Source organism: Anser anser (assembly GCF_964211835.1).
Source record: "Anser anser genome assembly, chromosome: 28".
Classification (NCBI taxonomy): Eukaryota; Metazoa; Chordata; class Aves; order Anseriformes; family Anatidae; genus Anser; species Anser anser.
In genome coordinates this window covers 230175-245862 of record NC_139749.1, presented here as the reverse complement: position 1 = coordinate 245862, position 15688 = coordinate 230175, and positions in this window count along the sequence as shown.

Genomic DNA, 15688 nt, shown 5'->3' with positions numbered 1-15688 from the left:
GCTCACACTGGACTCCCTGCAGTGCATCCCCAGTGGTGCCAGTGCACTCTCTGGACTCACTGCAGTGCATCCCCAGTGGTGCCAGTACACTCTCTGGACTCACTGCACTGCATCCCCAGTGGTGCCAGTGCACTCTCTGGAGTCACTGCACTGCATCCCCAGTGGTGCCAGTGCAATCTCTGGACTCACTACACTACAGCTCCAATGGTGCCAGTGCACTCTCTGGAGACACTGCAGTGCATCCCCAGTGGTGCCAGTGCACTCTCTCTACTCTCTGCACTGCATCCCCAGTGGTGCCAGTGCACTCTCTGGAGTCACTGCAGTGTATTCCCAGTAGTGCCAGTGCACTCTTTAGCGTCACTGCACTGCATCCCCAGTGGGGCCAGTGCACTCACTGCAGTGCATCCCCACTGGTGCCAGTGCACTCTCTGGACTAACTGCACTGCATCCCCAGTGGTGCCAGTGCACTCTCTGGACTCACTGCACTGCATTCCCAGTGGTGCCAGTGCACTCTATGGACTCACTGCACTGCATCCCCAGTGGTGCCAGTGCACTCTCTGGACTCACTGCACTGCATCCTCAGTGGTGCCAGTGGACACACTGGACTCCCTGCAGTGCATCCCCAGTGGTGCCAGTGCACTCTCTGGACTCACTGCACTGCATCCCCAGTGGTGCCAGTGCACTCTGTTTACTCACTGCACTGCATCCCCAGTGCTGACAGTGCACTCTGTGGACTCACGGCACTGCATCCGCAGTGGTGCCAGTGCACTCTGTTTACTCACTACACTGCATCCCCAGTGGTGCCAGTGCACTCTCTGGACTCACTGCACTGCATTCCCAGTGGTGCCAGTGCACTCTCTGGACTCACTACAGTACAGCTCCAGTGGTGCCAGTGCACTCTCTGGACTCACTGCACTGCTTCCACAGTGGTGCCAGTGCACTCTCTGGACTCACTACAGTACAGCTCCAGTGGTGCCAGTGCACTCTCTGGACTCACTGCACTGCATCACCAGTGGAGCCAAAGCACTCTCTGGACTCACTGCAGTGCATCTGCAGTGGTGCCAGTGCTCACACTGGACTCCCTGCAGCGCATCCCCAGTGGTGCCAGTGCACTCTCTGGACTCACTGCACTGCATCCCGAGTGGCGCCAGTGCACTCTCTGGACGCACTGCACTGCATCCCGAGTGGTGCCAGTGCACTCTCTGGACTCACTGCACTGCATCCCCAGTGGTGCCAGTGCACTCTCTGGACTCCCTGCAGTGCATCCCGAGTGGTGCCAGTGCACTCTCTGGACTCACTGCAGTGCATCCCCACTGGTGCCAGTGCTCACACTGGACTCCCTGCAGTGCATCCCCAGTGGTGCCAGTGCACTCTGTTTACTCACTGCACTGCATCCCCAGTGGTGCCAGGGCACTCTCTGGACTCACTGCAGTGCATCCCCAGTGGTGCCAGTGCACTCTCTGGACTCACTGCAGTGCATCCCCAGTGGTGCCAGTGCACTCTCTGGACTCACTGCAGTGCATCCCCACTGGTGCCAGTGCACTCTCTGGACTCACTGCACTGCATCCCCAGTGGTGCCACTGCACTCTCTGGACTCACTGCACTGCATCCCCAATGGTGCCAGTGCACTCTCCGGACTCACTGCACTGCATCCCCAGTGGTGCCAGTGCACTCTCTGCACTCACTGCACTGCATCCCCAGTGGTGCCAGTGCTCACACTGGACTCACTGCACTGCATCCCCAGTGGAGCCAAAGCACTCTCTGGACTCACTGCAGTGCATCCCCAGTGGTGCCAGTGCTCACACTGGACTCCCTGCAGTGCATCCCCAGTGGTGCCAGTACACTCTCTGGACTCACTGCACTGCTTCCCAGTTGTGCCACTGCACTCTCTGGAGTCACTGCACTGCATACCCAGTGGTGCCAGTGCACTCACTGCCGTGCATCCCCAGTGGTGCCAGTGCACTTACTGGACTCCCTGCACTGCATCCCCAGTGGTGCCAGTGCACTCTCTGGACTCACTGCACTGCATTCCCAGTGGTGCCAGGGCACTCTCTGGACTCACTGCACTGCATCCCCAGTGGTGCCAGTGCACTCTCTGGACTCACTGCAGTGCATCCCCTGAGGTGCCAGTGCACTCTCTGGACTCACTGCACTGCATCCCCAGTGGTGCCAGTGCACTCTCTGGACTCACTGCACTGCATCCCCAGTGGTGCCAGTGCACTCTCTGGATTCACTGCAGTGTATTCCCAGTGGTGCCAGTGCACTCTCTAGAGTCACTGCAGTGCATCCCCAGTGGTGCCAGTGCACTCTCTGCACTCACTGCAGTGCATCCCCACTGGTGCCAGTGTACTCTCTGGAGTCACTGCATTGCATCCCCAGTGGTGCCAGTGCACTCTCTGGACTCACGGCACTGCATCCCCAGTGGTGCCAGTGCACTCTCTGGACTCACTGCACTGCATCCCCAGTGGTGCCACTGCACTCTCTGGACTCACTGCACTGCATTCCCAGTGGTGCCAGTGCACTCTCTGGACTCACTGCAGTGCATCCCCAGTGGTGCCAGTGCACACACTGGATTCCCTGCACTGTATCTCCAGTGGTGCCAGTGCACTCTCTGGATTCCCTGCACTGCATCCCCAGTGGTGCCAGTGCACTCTCTGGACTCACGGCACTGCATCCCCAGTGGTGCCAGTGCACTCTCTGGACTCACTGCACTGCATCCCCAGTGGTGCCAGTGCGCTCTCTGGACTCACGGCACTGCATCCCCAGTGGTGCCAGTACACTCTCTGGACTCACTGCACTGCATCCCCAGTGCTGACATTGCACTCTCTGGACTCACTGAAGTGCATCCCCAGTGGTGCCAGTGCACTCTTTGGACTCACTGCACTGCATCCCCAGTGGAGCCAGTGCACTCTCTGGACTCACTGCACTGCATCCCCAATGGTGCCAGGGCACTCTCTGCACTCACTGCACTGCATCCCCAGTGGTGCCAGTGCATTCTCTGCACTCACTGCACTGCATCCCCAGTGGTGCCAGGGCACTCTCTGGACTCACTGCACTGCTTCCCCAGTGGTGCCAGTGAACTCTCTGGAATCACTGCACTACATCCCCAGTGGTGCCAGTGCACTCTCTGGACTCACGGCACTGCATCCCCAGAGGTGCGAGTGCACTCTCTGGACTCACTGCACTGCATTACCAGTGGTGCCAGTGCACTCTCTGGAGACACTGCAGTGCATCTCCACTAGTGCCAGGGCACTCTCTGGACTCACTGCAGTGCATCCCCAGTGGTGCCAGTGCACTCTCTCGACTCACTGCACTGCATCCCCAGTGGTGCCAGTGCACTCTCTGGACTCACTGCACTGCATCCCCAGTGGTGCCAGTGCAGTCTCTGGAATCACTGCAGTGCATCCCCAGTGGTGCCAGTGCACTCTCTGGACTCACTACACTGCATCCCCAGTGGTGCCAGTGCACTATCTGGACTCACTGCACTGCATCCCCAGTGGTGCCAGGGCACTCTCTGGACTCACTGCAGTGCATCCCCAGTGGTGCCAGTGCACTCTCTGGACTCACTGCAGTGCATCCCCAGTGGTGCCAGTGCACTCTCTGGACTCACTGCAGTGCATCCCCACTGGTGCCAGTGCACTCTCTGGACTCACTGCACTGCATCCCCAGTGGTGCCACTGCACTCTCTGGACTCACTGCACTGCATCCCCAATGGTGCCAGTGCACTCTCCGGACTCACTGCACTGCATCCCCAGTGGTGCCAGTGCACTCTCTGCACTCACTGCACTGCATCCCCAGTGGTGCCAGTGCTCACACTGGACTCACTGCACTGCATCCCCAGTGGAGCCAAAGCACTCTCTGGACTCACTGCAGTGCATCCCCAGTGGTGCCAGTGCTCACACTGGACTCCCTGCAGTGCATCCCCAGTGGTGCCAGTACACTCTCTGGACTCACTGCACTGCTTCCCAGTTGTGCCACTGCACTCTCTGGAGTCACTGCACTGCATACCCAGTGGTGCCAGTGCACTCACTGCCGTGCATCCCCAGTGGTGCCAGTGCACTTACTGGACTCCCTGCACTGCATCCCCAGTGGTGCCAGTGCACTCTCTGGACTCACTGCACTGCATTCCCAGTGGTGCCAGGGCACTCTCTGGACTCACTGCACTGCATCCCCAGTGGTGCCAGTGCACTCTCTGGACTCACTGCAGTGCATCCCCTGAGGTGCCAGTGCACTCTCTGGACTCACTGCACTGCATCCCCAGTGGTGCCAGTGCACTCTCTGGACTCACTGCACTGCATCCCCAGTGGTGCCAGTGCACTCTCTGGATTCACTGCAGTGTATTCCCAGTGGTGCCAGTGCACTCTCTAGAGTCACTGCAGTGCATCCCCAGTGGTGCCAGTGCACTCTCTGCACTCACTGCAGTGCATCCCCACTGGTGCCAGTGTACTCTCTGGAGTCACTGCATTGCATCCCCAGTGGTGCCAGTGCACTCTCTGGACTCACGGCACTGCATCCCCAGTGGTGCCAGTGCACTCTCTGGACTCACTGCACTGCATCCCCAGTGGTGCCACTGCACTCTCTGGACTCACTGCACTGCATTCCCAGTGGTGCCAGTGCACTCTCTGGACTCACTGCAGTGCATCCCCAGTGGTGCCAGTGCACACACTGGATTCCCTGCACTGTATCTCCAGTGGTGCCAGTGCACTCTCTGGATTCCCTGCACTGCATCCCCAGTGGTGCCAGTGCACTCTCTGGACTCACGGCACTGCATCCCCAGTGGTGCCAGTGCACTCTCTGGACTCACTGCACTGCATCCCCAGTGGTGCCAGTGCGCTCTCTGGACTCACGGCACTGCATCCCCAGTGGTGCCAGTACACTCTCTGGACTCACTGCACTGCATCCCCAGTGCTGACATTGCACTCTCTGGACTCACTGAAGTGCATCCCCAGTGGTGCCAGTGCACTCTTTGGACTCACTGCACTGCATCCCCAGTGGAGCCAGTGCACTCTCTGGACTCACTGCACTGCATCCCCAATGGTGCCAGGGCACTCTCTGCACTCACTGCACTGCATCCCCAGTGGTGCCAGTGCATTCTCTGCACTCACTGCACTGCATCCCCAGTGGTGCCAGGGCACTCTCTGGACTCACTGCACTGCTTCCCCAGTGGTGCCAGTGAACTCTCTGGAATCACTGCACTACATCCCCAGTGGTGCCAGTGCACTCTCTGGACTCACGGCACTGCATCCCCAGAGGTGCGAGTGCACTCTCTGGACTCACTGCACTGCATTACCAGTGGTGCCAGTGCACTCTCTGGAGACACTGCAGTGCATCTCCACTAGTGCCAGGGCACTCTCTGGACTCACTGCAGTGCATCCCCAGTGGTGCCAGTGCACTCTCTCGACTCACTGCACTGCATCCCCAGTGGTGCCAGTGCACTCTCTGGACTCACTGCACTGCATCCCCAGTGGTGCCAGTGCAGTCTCTGGAATCACTGCAGTGCATCCCCAGTGGTGCCAGTGCACTCTCTGGACTCACTACACTGCATCCCCAGTGGTGCCAGTGCACTATCTGGACTCACTGCACTGCATCCCCAGTGGTGCCAGGGCACTCTCTGGACTCACTGCAGTGCATCCCCAGTGGTGCCAGTGCACTCTCTGGACTCACTGCAGTGCATCCCCAGTGGTGCCAGTGCACTCTCTGGACTCACTGCAGTGCATCCCCACTGGTGCCAGTGCACTCTCTGGACTCACTGCACTGCATCCCCAGTGGTGCCACTGCACTCTCTGGACTCACTGCACTGCATCCCCAATGGTGCCAGTGCACTCTCCGGACTCACTGCACTGCATCCCCAGTGGTGCCAGTGCACTCTCTGCACTCACTGCACTGCATCCCCAGTGGTGCCAGTGCTCACACTGGACTCACTGCACTGCATCCCCAGTGGAGCCAAAGCACTCTCTGGACTCACTGCAGTGCATCCCCAGTGGTGCCAGTGCTCACACTGGACTCCCTGCAGTGCATCCCCAGTGGTGCCAGTACACTCTCTGGACTCACTGCACTGCTTCCCAGTTGTGCCACTGCACTCTCTGGAGTCACTGCACTGCATACCCAGTGGTGCCAGTGCACTCACTGCCGTGCATCCCCAGTGGTGCCAGTGCACTTACTGGACTCCCTGCACTGCATCCCCAGTGGTGCCAGTGCACTCTCTGGACTCACTGCACTGCATTCCCAGTGGTGCCAGGGCACTCTCTGGACTCACTGCACTGCATCCCCAGTGGTGCCAGTGCACTCTCTGGACTCACTGCAGTGCATCCCCTGAGGTGCCAGTGCACTCTCTGGACTCACTGCACTGCATCCCCAGTGGTGCCAGTGCACTCTCTGGACTCACTGCACTGCATCCCCAGTGGTGCCAGTGCACTCTCTGGATTCACTGCAGTGTATTCCCAGTGGTGCCAGTGCACTCTCTAGAGTCACTGCAGTGCATCCCCAGTGGTGCCAGTGCACTCTCTGCACTCACTGCAGTGCATCCCCACTGGTGCCAGTGTACTCTCTGGAGTCACTGCATTGCATCCCCAGTGGTGCCAGTGCACTCTCTGGACTCACGGCACTGCATCCCCAGTGGTGCCAGTGCACTCTCTGGACTCACTGCACTGCATCCCCAGTGGTGCCACTGCACTCTCTGGACTCACTGCACTGCATTCCCAGTGGTGCCAGTGCACTCTCTGGACTCACTGCAGTGCATCCCCAGTGGTGCCAGTGCACACACTGGATTCCCTGCACTGTATCTCCAGTGGTGCCAGTGCACTCTCTGGATTCCCTGCACTGCATCCCCAGTGGTGCCAGTGCACTCTCTGGACTCACGGCACTGCATCCCCAGTGGTGCCAGTGCACTCTCTGGACTCACTGCACTGCATCCCCAGTGGTGCCAGTGCGCTCTCTGGACTCACGGCACTGCATCCCCAGTGGTGCCAGTACACTCTCTGGACTCACTGCACTGCATCCCCAGTGCTGACATTGCACTCTCTGGACTCACTGAAGTGCATCCCCAGTGGTGCCAGTGCACTCTTTGGACTCACTGCACTGCATCCCCAGTGGAGCCAGTGCACTCTCTGGACTCACTGCACTGCATCCCCAATGGTGCCAGGGCACTCTCTGCACTCACTGCACTGCATCCCCAGTGGTGCCAGTGCATTCTCTGCACTCACTGCACTGCATCCCCAGTGGTGCCAGGGCACTCTCTGGACTCACTGCACTGCTTCCCCAGTGGTGCCAGTGAACTCTCTGGAATCACTGCACTACATCCCCAGTGGTGCCAGTGCACTCTCTGGACTCACGGCACTGCATCCCCAGAGGTGCGAGTGCACTCTCTGGACTCACTGCACTGCATTACCAGTGGTGCCAGTGCACTCTCTGGAGACACTGCAGTGCATCTCCACTAGTGCCAGGGCACTCTCTGGACTCACTGCAGTGCATCCCCAGTGGTGCCAGTGCACTCTCTCGACTCACTGCACTGCATCCCCAGTGGTGCCAGTGCACTCTCTGGACTCACTGCACTGCATCCCCAGTGGTGCCAGTGCAGTCTCTGGAATCACTGCAGTGCATCCCCAGTGGTGCCAGTGCACTCTCTGGACTCACTACACTGCATCCCCAGTGGTGCCAGTGCACTATCTGGACTCACTGCAGTGCATCCCCAGTGGTGCCAGTGCACTCTCTGAGTCAAAGCACTGCATCCCCAGTTGTGCCAGGGCACTCTCTGGACTCACTGCACTGCATCCCCAGTGGTGCCAGTGCACTCTCTGGACTCACTGCACTGCATCCCCAGTGGTGCCAGTGCACTCTCTGGACTCACTGCACTGCATCCCCAAGGTGCCAGTGCACTATCTGGACTCACTGCAGTGCATCCCCAGTGGTGCCAGTGCACTCTCTGGACTCACTACACTGCATCCCCAGTGGTGCCAGGGCACTCTCTGGACTCACTGCAGTGCATCCCCAGTGGTGCCAGTGCACTCCTTGGACTCACTGAACTGCATCCCCAGTGGTGCCAGTGCACTCTCTGGACTCACTGCACTGCATCCCCAAGGTGCCAGTGCACTATCTGGACTCACTGCAGTGCATCCCCAGTGGTGCCAGTGCACTCTCTGGACTCACTACACTGCATCCCCAGTGGTGCCAGGGCACTCTCTGGACTCACTGCAGTGCATCCCCAGTGGTGCCAGTGCACTCTCTGTACTCACTGAACTGCATCCCCAGTGGTGCCAGTGCACTCTCTGGACTCACTGAACTGCATCCCCAGTGGTGCGAGTGCACTCTCTGGACTCACTGCGCTGCATTACCAGTGGTGCCAGTGCACTCTCTGGAGACACTGCAGTGCATCTCCACTAGTGCCAGGGCACTCTCTGGACTCACTGCAGTGCATCCCCAGTGGTGCCAGTGCACTCTCTGGACTCACTGCACTGCATCCCCAGTGGTGCCAGTGCACTCTCAGGAGTCACTGCAGTGCATCCCCTGTGGGGCCAGTGCACTCTCTGGACTCACTGCACTGCATCCCCAGTGGAGCCAGTGCACTCTCTGGACTCACTGCACTGCATCCCCAGTGGTGCCAGTGCACTCTGTGGAGTCACTACACTGCATCCCCAGTGGTGCCAGGGCACTCTCTGGCCTCACTGCAGTGCATCCCCAGTGGTGCCAGTGCACCCTCTGGAGTCACTACACTGCATCCCCAGTGGTGCCAGTGCACTCTCTGGCCTCACTGCAGTGCATCCCCACTGGTGCCAGTGTACTCTCTGGACTCACTGCACTGCATCCCCAACGTGCCAGTGCACTCTCTGGACTCACTGCAGTGCATCCCCAGTGGTGCCAGTGCACTCTCTGGACTCACTGCACTGCATCCCCAGTGGTGCCAGTGTACTCTCTGGACTCACTGCACTGCATCCCCAACGTGCCAGTGCACTATCTGGACTCACTGCAGTGTATCCCCAGTGGTGCCAGTGCAATCTCTGGACTCACTGCACTGCATACCCCGTGGTGCCAGTGCACTATCTGGACTCACTGTAGTGCATCCCCAGTAGTGCCAGTGCACTCTCTGGACTCACTGCAGTGCATCCCCAGTGGTGCCAGTGCACACACTGGATTCCCTGCACTGCATCTCCAGTGGTGCCAGTGCACTCTCTGGATTCCCTGCACTGCATCCCCAGTGGTGCCAGTGCACTCTCTGGACTCACGGCACTGCATCCCCAGTTGTGCCAGTGCACTCTCTGGACTCACTGCACTGCATCCCCAGTGGTGCCAGTGCGCTGTCTGGACTCACTGCAATGCATCCCCAGTGGTGCCAGTGCACTCTCTGGACTCACTGCACTCCATCCCCACTGGTGCCAGTACACTCTCTGGACTCACTGCACTGCATCCCCAGTGCTGACATTGCACTCTCTGGACTCACTGAAGTGCATCCCCAGTGGTGCCAGTGCACTCTCTGGACTCAGTGCACTGCATCCCCAGTTGTGCCAGGGCACTCTCTGGACTCACTGCAGTGCATCCCCACTGGTCCCAGGGCACTCTCTGGACTAACTGTACTGCATCCCCAAGGTGGCAGTGCACGCTCTGGAATCACTTCACTGCATCCCCAGTTGTGCCAGTGCACTCTCTGGACTCACTGCACTGCATCCCCAGTGGTGCCAGTGCACTCTTTGGACTCACTGCACTGCATCCCCAGTGGAGCCAGTGCACTCTCTGGACTCACTGCACTGCATCCCCAATGGTGTAAGGGCACTCTCTGCACTCACTGCACTGCATCCCCAGTGGTGCCAGGGCATTCTCTGCACTCACTGCACTGCATCTCCAGTGGTGCCAGGGCACTCTCTGGACTCACTGCACTGCTTCCCCAGTGGTGCCAGTGAACTCTCTGGAATCACTGCACTACATCCCCAGTGGTGCCAGTGCACTCTCTGGACTCACGGCACTGCATCCCCAGTGGTGCGAGTGTACTCTCTGGACTCACTGCACTGCATTACCAGTGGTGCCAGTGCACTCTCTGGAGACACTGCAGTGCATCTCCACTAGTGCCAGGGCACTCTCTGGACTCACTGCACTGCATCCCCAGTGGTGCCAGTGCACTATCTGGACTCACTGCACTGCATCCCCAGTGGTGCCAGTGCACTCTCAGGAGTCACTGCAGTGCATCCCCTGTGGGGCCAGTGCACTCTCTGGACTCACTGCACTGCATCCCCAGTGGAGCCAGTGCACTCTCTGGACTCACTGCACTGCATCCCCAGTGGTGCCAGGGCAGTCTCTGGAATCACTGCAGTGCATCCCCAGTGGTGCCAGTGCACTCTCTGGACTCACTGCACTGCATCCCCAGTGGTGCCAGTGTACTGTCTGGACTCACTGCAGTGCATCCCCAGTGGTGCCAGTGCACTCTCTGAGTCAAAGCACTGCATCCCCAGTTGTGCCAGGGCACTCTCTGGACTCACTCCACTGCATCCCCAGTGGTGCCAGTGCACTCTCTGGACTCACTGCACTGCATCCCCAGTGGTGCCAGTGCACTCTCTGGACTCACTGCACTGCATCCCCAAGGTGCCAGTGCACTCTCTGGACTCACTGCAGTGCATCCCCAGTGGTGCCAGTGCACTCTCTGGACTCACTACACTGCATCCCCAGTGGTGCCAGGGCACTCTCTGGACTCACTGCAGTGCATCCCCAGTGGTGCCAGTGCACTCTATGGACTCACTGTACTGCATCCCCAGTGGTGCCAGTGCACGCTCTGGAATCACTTCACTGCATCCCCAGTGTTGCCCGTGCACTCTCTGGTCTCACTGCAGTGCATCCGCAGTGGTGCCAGTGCACTCCTTGGACTCACTGCAGTGCATCCGCAGTGGTGCCAGTGCAATTTCTGGACTCACGGCACTGCATCCCCAGTGGTGCCAGTGCACTCTCTGTACTCACTGAACTGCATCCCCAGTGGTGCCAGTGCACTCTCTGGACTCACTGAACTGCATCCCCCGTGGTGCGAGTGCACTCTCTGGACTCACTGCGCTGCATTACCAGTGGTGCCAGTGCACTCTCTGGAGACACTGCAGTGCATCTCCACTAGTGCCAGTGCACTCTATGGACTCACTGCACTGCATCCCCAGTTGTGCCAGTGCACTCTCTGGACTCACTGCACTGCATCCCTAGTGGTGCCAGTGCACTCTCAGGAGTCACTGCAGTGCATCTCCTGTGGGGCCAGTGCACTCTCTGGACGCACTGCACTGCATCCCCAGTGGAGCCAGTGCACTCTATGGACTCACTGCACTGCATTACCAGTGGTGCCAGTGCACTCTCTGGAGTCACTACACTGCATCCCCAGTGGTGCCAGTGCACTCTCTGGACTCACTGCAGTGCATCCCCAGTGGTGCCAGTGCACTCTCTGGAGTCACTACACTGCATCCCCAGTGGTGCCAGTGCACTCTCTTGCCTCACTGCAGTGCATCCCCAGTGGTGCCAGTGCACTCTCTGGAATCACTGCACTGCATACCCAGTTGTGCCAGTGCACTCTCTGGACTCACTGCAGTGCATCCCCAGTGGTGCCAGTGCACTCTCTGGACTCACTGCACTGCATCCAGAGTGGTGCCAGTGCACTCTCTGGACTCACTGCACTGCATCCCCAAGGTGCCAGTGCACTATCTGGACTCACTGAACTGCATCCCCAGTGGTGCCAGTGCACTCTCTGGACTCACTGCGCTGCATTACCAGTGGTGCCAGTGCACTCTCTGGAGACACTGCAGTGCATCTCCACTAGTGCCAGGGCAATCTCTGGACTCACTGCAGTGCATCCGCAGTGGTGCCAGTGCACTCTCTGGACTCACTGCACTGCATCCCCAGTGGTGCCAGTGCACTCTCAGGAGTCACTGCAGTGCATCCCCTGTGGGGCCAGTGCACTCTCTGGACTCACTGCACTGCATCCCCAGTGGAGAAAGTGCACTCTCTGGACTCACTGCAGTGCATCCCCTGTGGGGCCAGTGCACTATCTTGACTCACTGCAGTGCATCCCCAGTGGTGCCAGTGCACTCTCTGGAGTCACTACACTGCATCCCCAGTGGTGCCAGTGCACTATCTGGACTCACTGCAGTGCATCCCCAGTGGTGCCAGTGCACTCTCTGCACTCACTGCACTGCATCCCCAGTGGTGCCACTGCACTCTCTGGACTCACTGCAGTGCATCCCCAGTTGTGCAGGGCACTCTCTGGACTTACTGCAGTGCATCCCCAGTGTTGCCAGGGCACTCTCTGGACTCACTGCACTGCATCCCCAGTGGTGCCAGTGCACTCCTTGGACTCACTGCAGTGCATCCCCAGTGGTGCCAGTCCACTCTCTGGACTCACTGCACTGCATCCCCAGTGGTGCCAGTGCACTCTCTGAACTCACTGCACTGCATCCCCAGTGGTGCCAGTGCACTCTCTGGACTCACTGCACTGCTTCCCCAACGGTGCCAGTGCACTCTCTGGACTCACGGCACTGCATCCCCAGTGGTGCCAGTGCACTCTCTGTACTCACTGAACTGCATCCCCAGTGGTGCCAGTGCACTCTCTGGACTCACTGAACTGCATCCCCAGTGGTGCGAGTGCACTCTCTGGACTCACTGCGCTGCATTACCAGTGGTGCCAGTGCACTCTCTGGAGACACTGCAGAGCATCTCCACTAGTGCCAGGGCACTCTCTGGACTCACTGCACTGCATCCCCAGTTGTGCCAGTGCACTCTCTGGACTCACTGCACTGCATCCCCAGTGGTGCCAGTGCACTCTCTGGACTCACTGCACTGCAGCCCGAGTGGTGCCAGTGCACTCTCTGGACTCACTGCACTGCATCCCCAAGGTGCCAGTGCACTATCTGGACTCACTGCAGTGCATCACCAGTGGTGCCAGTGCACTCTCTGGACTCACTGCACTGCATCCCCAGTAGTGCCAGTGCACTATCTGGACTCACTGCAGTGCATCCCCAGTGGTGCCAGTGCACTCTCTGGACTCACTGCACTGCATCCCGAGTGGTGCCAGTGCACTCTCTGGACTCACTGCACTGCATCCCCAGTGGTCCCAGGGTACTCTCTGGACTCACTGCACTGCATCCCCAGTGGTGCCAGTGCACTCTCTGGACTCACTGCACGGCATCCCGAGTGGTGCCAGTGCACTCTGTGGACTCAATGCACTGCATCCCCAAGGTGCCAGTGCACGCTCTGGAATCACTTCACTGCATCCCCAGTGTTGCCAGTGCACTCTCTGGACTCACTGCACTGCATCCCCAGTGGTGCCAGTGCACTCCTTGGACTCACTGCAGTGCATCCGCAGTGGTGCCAGTGCACTCTCTGGACTCACTGCACTGCATCACCAATGGTGCCAGGGCACTCTCTGCACTCAATGCACTGCATCCCCAGTGGTGCCACTGCACTCTCTGAACTCACTGCACTGCATCCCCAGTGGTGCCAGTGCACTCTCTGGACTCACTGCACTGCTTCCCCACTGGTGCCAGTGCAATCTCTGGACTCACGGCACTGCATCCCCAGTGGTGCCAGTGCACTCTCTGTACTCACTGAACTGCATCCCCAGTGGTGCCAGTGCACTCTCTGGACTCACTGAACTGCATCCCGAGTGGTGCGAGTGCACTATCTGGACTCACTGCAGTGCATCCCCAGTCGTGCCAGTGCACTCTCTGGACTCACTGCACTGCATCCCCAGTGGTGCCAGTGCACTATCTGGACTCACTGCAGTGCATCCCCAGTAGTGCCAGTGCACTATCTGGACTCACTGAACTGCATCCCCAGTGGTGCGAGTGCACTCTCTGGACTCACTGCACTGCATTACCAGTGGTGCCAGTGCACTCTCTGGAGACACTGCAGTGCATCTCCACTAGTGCCAGGGCACTCTCTGGACTCACTGCAGTGCATCCCCAGTGGTGCCAGTGCACTCTCTGGACTCACTGCACTGCATCCCCAGTGGTGCCAGTGCACTCTCAGGAGTCACTGCAGTGCATCCCCTGTGGGGCCAGTGCACTCTCTGGACTCACTGCACTGCATCCCCAGTGGAGCCAGTGCACTCTCTGGACTCACTGCAGTGCATCCCCTGTGGGGCCAGTGCACTATCTTGACTCACTGCAGTGCATCCCCAGTGGTGCCAGTGCACTCTCTGGACTCACTGCACTGCATCCCCATGGTGCCAGTACACTATCTGGACTCACTGCAGTGCATCCCCAGTGGTGCCAGTGCACTCTCTGGACTCACTGCACTGCATCCCCAGTGGTGCCAGTGCACTCTCTGCACTCACTGCACTGCATCCCCAGTGGTGCCACTGCACTCTCTGGACTCACTGCACTACATCCCCAGTGGTGCCAGTGCACTCTCTGGACTCACTGCAGTGCATCCCCAGTGGTGCCAGTGCACTCTCTGGACTCACTGCACTGCATCCCCAAGGTGCCAGTACACTATCTGGACTCACTGCAGTGCATCCCCAGTGGTGCCAGTGCACTCTCTGAGTCACTGCACTGCATCCCCAGTTGTGCCAGGGCAATCTCTGGACTCACTGCACTGCATCCCCAAGGTGCCAGTGCACTCTCTGGACTCACTGCACTGCATCCGGAGTGGTGCCAGTGCACTCTCTGGACTCACTGCACTGCATCCCCAAGGTGCCAGTGCACTATCTGGACTCACTGCAGTGCATCTTCAGTGGTGCCAGTGCACTCTCTGGACTCACTACACTGCATCCCCAGTGGTGCCAGGGCACTCTCTGGACTCACTGCAGTGCATCCCCAGTGGTGCCAGTGCACTCTATGGACTCACTGCACTGCATCCCCAGTGGTCCCAGGGTACTCTCTGGACTCACTGCACTGCATCACCAGTGGTGCCAGTGCACTCTCTGGACTCACTGCACGGCATCCCGAGTGGTGCCAGTGCACTCTCTGGACTCACTGCACTGCATCCCCAAGGTGCCAGTGCACGCTCTGGAATCACTTCACTGCATCCCCAGTGGTGCCAGTGCACTCTCTGGACTCACTGCACTGCATCCCCATTGGTGCCAGTGCACTCCTTGGACTCACTGCAGTGCATCCGCAGTGGTGCCAGTGCACTCTCTGGACTCACTGCACTGCATTCCCAATGGTTCCAGGGCACTCTCTGCACTCAACGCACTGCTTCCCCAGTGTTGCCAGTGCACTCTCTGAACTCACTGCACTGCATCCCAGTGGTGCCAGTGCACTCTCTGGACTCACTGCAGTGTATTCCCAGTGGTGCCAGTGCACTCTCGGGAGTCACTGCAGTTCATCCCCCGTGGTGCCAGTGCACTCTCTGTACTCACTGAACTGCATCCCCAGTGGTGCCAGTGCACTCTCTGGACTCACTACACTGCATCCCCAGTGGTGCCAGTGCACTCTCTGGACTCACTGCACTGCATCCCCAGTGGTGCCAGTGCACTCTCTGGAGACACTGCAGTGCATCCCCAGTGGTGCCAGTGCACTATCTGGACTCACTGAACTGCATCCCCAGTGGTGCGAGTGCACTCTCTGGACTCACTGCACTGCATTACCACTGGTGCCAGTGCACTCTCTGGAGACACTGCAGTGCATCTCCACTAGTGCCAGGGCACTCTCTGGACTCACTGCAGTGCATCCCCAGTGGTGCCAGTGCACTCTCTGGACTCACTGCACTGCATCCCCAGTGGTGTCAGTGCACTCTC